General features: G+C 45.5%; 1 long non-coding RNA gene across 1 annotated transcript; it reads right to left on the bottom strand.

The window, feature by feature from the left end:
• Positions 1 to 2110: 2110 nt before the first annotated feature.
• Positions 2111 to 5120, bottom strand: LOC144175283 (uncharacterized). Its single transcript, XR_013323633.1, has 2 exons — positions 4363 to 5120; positions 2111 to 3468 (listed from the first exon to the last, which is right to left on the bottom strand). It is a non-coding gene; the product is annotated as an uncharacterized LOC144175283 (long non-coding RNA).
• Between the last annotated feature and the right edge of the window lie 750 nt (positions 5121 to 5870).

Raw genomic sequence — 5870 nt, 5'->3', positions numbered from 1 at the left:
TAACGGAACAAAGTAAAAACATAAATGCGTGTAAACCTGTTAAACTAGCATTAGCAGCAACGGCAGTGCCCGTGAAAACACACAAACAGGAAAGGCTTTGTTATATCTAAACATTTTTATTAATTTCGCTTTAGCAGCATTTGAAAGTTATGAGATTGTCCCCGAAGGCGATGACGTACTTCCCGCGATCTTCGAGGGCGGGGCGGTTGGCTATTTGCACGTCATTTTGACGTCACGAACTTCCGACGCGCGTCGGAAGTTCGTGACGTCAAAATGACGTGCAAATAGCCAACCGCCCCGCCCTCGAAGATCGCGGGAAGTACGTCATCGCCTTCGGGGACAATCTCATAACTTTCAAATGCTGCTAAAGCGAAATTAATAAAAATGTTTAGATATAACAAAGCCTTTCCTGTTTGTGTGTTTTCACGGGCACTGCCGTTGCTGCTAATGCTAGTTTAACAGGTTTACACGCATTTATGTTTTTACTTTGTTCCGTTATGAGGCGCCAGGGAGCGCTGCGCGCGGCACAGCTGTTCTTAAAGGAGGCATATTTGAACGCTCAGTACAGTTGCTGCGCAAAAATGTCGTCCCACAAGGGCGTTCTCTTGGGACGAAAAGCGACGTAAACGGTACGCTGTTGCCCGGCAGTTATATATAAGACGGCTGTGACGTGAGTGCGATATTTTGATCGATTTTCTAACGCCATGTCATTGTTCTGCCACTCTCGCTTGTGCAGTGAATTAAACCCGTTTTTCAAAACGCATGTGTGCGCGTTTTGCGCACGATCAGATTACGTACTTATATTGTCACGAAGCCAAGGATGACGCAGTTGTCTTGAAGGAAAAACAAGTTTATTATGGCGAACTTGTGCTCCCCTAACAACTCAAAAGAATACAGAGGCGGCGAAGCAGCGGTCAACAGAGTGACTTGTGCAGACGAGTGTCGTCGAATCGAATGCCGCGGCGTCTGCTCTGCACGCTTTTATCTTTCGGCGCAAATGTTTCTCGAACCGTCCATTGAAATACAGAACATTGTAGATCAGAGAAGATTATTCTGGGCTAGTGCCGTTAGGGCGAAACAGTCTGCTTATCTGAATGAGATAGCCCGTGCGGCATAAAAATAAAGAATGGAAGACGCGCTTCGCGGACACAGATAACAGAGCCAGGCGTGGCCCGGCGATAAAAACAAACAATAAATAAACAAACCCATACATGGTTCGCGGTAATATCACGGCAAGCTCGTTTGAATTTTTTTTTAATGAAAGCAGGGGTGCAAGTGCAACGTCAATGAAAGAGAGTACTGACCTCCAGACTTTAGCGACCCGAGGATACGTTGCCTGCCTAGCTTTGTTTCATGAGCTATATTAATATGCTATTCTGCGTGACGAACTGCTCTAACAGCCTAAGCCTGTATCACGTCAAATCGACCACGCCCACAAATTTGGTGCTTAAGCATGCAAGTTGAAGTAGTTTGCTCAGTTTTTTTCTTAAAACACCCGAGAATCAAACCGCCTTCCCGCAGGTATTGTGTCCATCCACAATAATCACTTGTTTCTACAAGCATAGGTACAACTCAGTGACTGTGCAATGAGGTGCAATTTTTGTAATTGAGCACCTGCAATGTATTCTTACGTTAGCATATTTTGTAATTCCATTTTCCTATTTAATGCCTCTACCCTTCAGGGTTAAATAGGTAAAGTATACCGCAATACGCTTCGTTAACTAAGATAGAGACCAAATTTTCAACCCATTATTGTTTTTTGGCCGTTAAGCTCATAATGAACACATTTTCAGGCACACTGGAGCTGGAGAGCTGCTGGTTGTGGAAGGCCCTGAACAAACAACCAGTACTGTGGGCCTCAACAAGAATAGATGCCAACTATGAGCACTTTAACAAGCTGGAGTAGAGAAAGCAGTTTTGGCATTGCATCACAAACATCAATGTGCCCTTCTTTATTTTTGCAATGAAGTTACGTTGGTTTCTGTGCACTTTAAATAAGGCTGTGTACTACAGAAATGCTATAGTTGATTTTGTCACGATTATTTTTTCCCAGTGTTGGTTACTCTTCGACGGTGCTGCTGCATGCAGGGGAAAAGGAAACAGTTCAACATAACTTGTAACACCCTGATTTATTGAGGAAAAATTCAATACGCCTTTGTAGATGCTGCTGTTGGCTTATCATAATTATTTTTTACAAGCAGGTGTCCTTCATGAAAGAAAAAATCGCAATATCACTTTAAAAATCTAAGCAAGCAGTCATCAAAGCACTGAGGGCTAGAATACATGCAATGGTGGGGTAAATGAAACTTTTGTGACCATTTTTCCACTTATCATGAGAATGTCAGAGTAAACCATGACAGTGAACTCTTTGTTAAGAGACAGCCTCCAATATTTTAAGCATGTTTACTTTTTGTATCAACAGTGGAGATGCATACTGGCATATCGTGTTCTCTTAAGTAAAATGATCTGTCAGAGATTTCCAAACAAAGTCACCGTGCAATGGTTGTGCTATGTCATAATATAACTCTTGACTGGATTGAACTAATTGTGTCCAGAAGATTCCGCAGTATACTGATTATTTTTTTTTGTTTGTGGTACATGCATCATCATTCTTTGCTTCACAGCAGAATGACGGTTACAGTGTAATAAACAGAATTTTCTCAAGAGAATCTTGACCGGTCTCTATACCCACAACAAGGCCTCACGACCCATCAAAACAGTAGTCACGGCCTATCCCAGATCAAGCAACACCGTGTCAAGACATAGTATATGGTGGTCGAAAGCAAAGCAACTTTCTCTGTTGTCCTCACACAACCATGTCAAACACAAAACGACAAGAAGCTTCTCTACAGGAAACAATGTCGCGTCAGGGCAAAGTATATGCTACATGAAACAACAACAAAACAATTTTCTCCCGACAAAACAAACACCGCACACCACACACAATCAGAAACGAAAGTTAAAAATGACATGTTTAGTGCCACAAAGCTGTCTGAAGATGCGTTGGTTGCCCTGTCCTTCAGGAGCTTCTTGCTCCTGTCGGGGGCAGGCACCTCATCAGCCGCATCGTCTGTATCACTGCCCTCGTCCCTTGGTGCTGCTGCAGCTATTGTCGTCAGTCGTTCCAACAGGCAGCCACACAACACACACTGACAATGTTGGCTAGCAGAAGAGGCCTATGAAGAAAAGCTGGTGCTACTGCAGGCAAGGAAAACAGCTCTTGAGAACTGCAATGCTGCACTTCACGACAGAGCACATCGAAGCATGTGCGGCATTGTACTTTTCTTCAGGTGTCTGGGGCCTGGACGACGAGCAGGGGGTGTCATGAGCCACGACTCGAGCAGGTGGCCACCGTCAACCCCAGAACTCGCCAGGCTTTACACGTCACGGGCAAAAGTGAACAGCCAGTCACACAAAGGCACTGTAGTCGGCAGTCACGGTCAGGGCCTTCATACTGGCGTCGCACACCTGAAAGAAATACATAACACAAATATGTACTAAAGCATTAAACAAGTACACAGTTTGAAAAAAGGAAAAGGTAATAAACAAGAGCAAGAATACAAAGAATTGGGTTACTTGGAACTGATTCACTCCGCAACTGCATGCAACGACAAACGACATCGCCGTGTTGTATGTGCCTTTTTTTTAATCGTCGCTGTTTCGCGTAGCAGGGGAATTAGAGCATGCAGGCGACCTGAGAAGAAAATTGGTTACTTACAACTATAGATAAGGGCCCTCCCACCCATCTATGCGGTACAACTGCGAAATACAACCCCTCCCCTCCCCACCCCGCATTTCGAAATCGATAAACCCTTAAAACGAGCCGACAAGCTGAACTTGTCACCTATTCACTATGTGTCAAGCAGGGGGAAACATCTCAGCCGAAGTGAAGGCGCCGAAGCAGTTGACACACGATGGGGGCGGGGCGAGGGCGATATACGTTACGCATATATTACACGGTTCTTTATGAAGTCAGTTAGACGACCAACACAATACACCTGTTTATCTTTCTTTATAAGCTTTTTTTCTTTCAAGACGCCACCCTATTCGATACCTCTGAACGTGTTCATTTTAGCTACATTTATTGACATACCTTTTCGATATCATTTCACTTAAGCGAACATAGGCCGGAGAGTTAAAAGATTATTTACATATGCATGCATCTGCTAAGTTTTTTTTTTTGACACACTATTTGATCATGCACAATTGCGAAATTTATGGGAGATCACTGCCACCACACCGCACCGCTCAAAACAAACGCATTTCAGTGACTGCTTTTCAGACATCGCGCTCCTTTTCCCTTCGATGCAAAACAATTTTTTGCTTCCGTAACAAACGTACCCAGAAACAAGTAGTACTTACACCGTGCTTACGTCACCGGGGTATCCAAAACCCTCGTGTGTCGGAGCTCCGTCAGTGCCGACACCACAGTGTGAACGCTGCGACTGGCGTCGGGGTGCGACAGTGTTTCATGGTGGCAGAAAACGCTTTGCAAACTGTCAGTTGCGAAGAGGGACACAGCACGCACAGCACCTTCGTATCTGTTGACACTTCGCTGCACCTCGATGGCCGATAAGGGCTTCCAATTTCAGCGCCTTGGCAACGGCGTGAATGCTGCGGCTGACCGACGGCTGCGTCATGCCAAGAGTATCACCGCTACCGACAATCTGTTGAAGGCTGCCGGTAGCGAAGAGCCTCAGCGCGCACATCACGTTCGCTTCCGTAGATAGCCCCGTCGCACCTCGAGGCCTAACGTGCTCGTTAAGTGCGTCGCACAGCATCCGCGCCGGTCCCTTGTTGACACGGAAACGGCGCTGAAAGTCGCCGTCACTCAGTCGACGCTCAGGCACGGGATCCTCCTCCAGCAGCTCCAACAAAAGTGCGAACACAGGCGGCATATACGCAGCCATCGTACAATCCGATGCGCTCTTAACCGCGCCGGATTTCACCCGCCGGTCGCGGGAGAACGAGCGGGAGCCTTTGGCTACGTGACGTCACCAAAAAATAGCCAAAATATAGCCGCGTGACGTAGGCCGGCTGACGTTTTCCGCTCCGAGCCAATCGTGAGAGCCCACTTTCTCCTCTCTCTAAACAACCGCGTCGGAAGGGCGCCGGAAATCGTTCCGGCGCGCGTCGGATGACCAGCAGAATACGGCCCCTGCTGCTGGTGATTTCCCGCGCATTGCGAAAGAAGGCGTCAATCGGGGAAGCAATTGCCGGCATATCACACAAGGCTAGACCATCCCTTAGTAAACATCATCACCACCACCACAAGTTTCCACAGACTACAACATCACCGGTATTACCTATGCAAAACTGAATCATGACAACCCTGTTTCAAGTGAGTTATTATTGCCCAACATAGAAAAAAGGACATCAAACAGGAACTTCAACATTCTACCGGTGGACATTTACATTGTAAACGCACAAAAAATCGCATCGGAACCGAAATTCGGAGTAGCTGCTGCATCACTGTCAAGCAGAGAAATAATTTCTACCGCGCTTAAAAAGCATATTGGAGAAAAGAACCCCTTACCATTTCTGTTTTTTATCAGTCATTCCCCTTAAATATTTCAGCCTGTTTCTTTCTGTTTGCGTGGTAATAGCTACAAATCACATACCCGTGTAAAATAATTTTTGTCACCTTTCGTGGCACAACTATTGTGATACCAGAGTTATGTGCATTTAATTTAGGTCCTACATTCTCAGGGGTTATGTTGTAACGCATTGAATGGCACTACTACTACAACATTATTAAGGTTCGAGATGTCTATGACAGCTATGTTTTTTGTGTGTGTATTAGAAAAATAAAATATTTAAATTCAAAACCTTTCTTGCGAACGTGTTCAACCAGTACAGCGGCATGCATT

The sequence above is a fragment of the Haemaphysalis longicornis genome, unplaced genomic scaffold (genome assembly GCF_048455015.1).
Source record: "Haemaphysalis longicornis isolate Haplotype H1 unplaced genomic scaffold, Haemaphysalis longicornis Haplotype H1 scaffold_3, whole genome shotgun sequence".
In the NCBI taxonomy this organism is placed as follows: domain Eukaryota; kingdom Metazoa; phylum Arthropoda; class Arachnida; order Ixodida; family Ixodidae; genus Haemaphysalis; species Haemaphysalis longicornis.
Note: the sequence above shows the minus strand (reverse complement) of the source record. Positions and strands in the feature narration are given on the sequence as shown.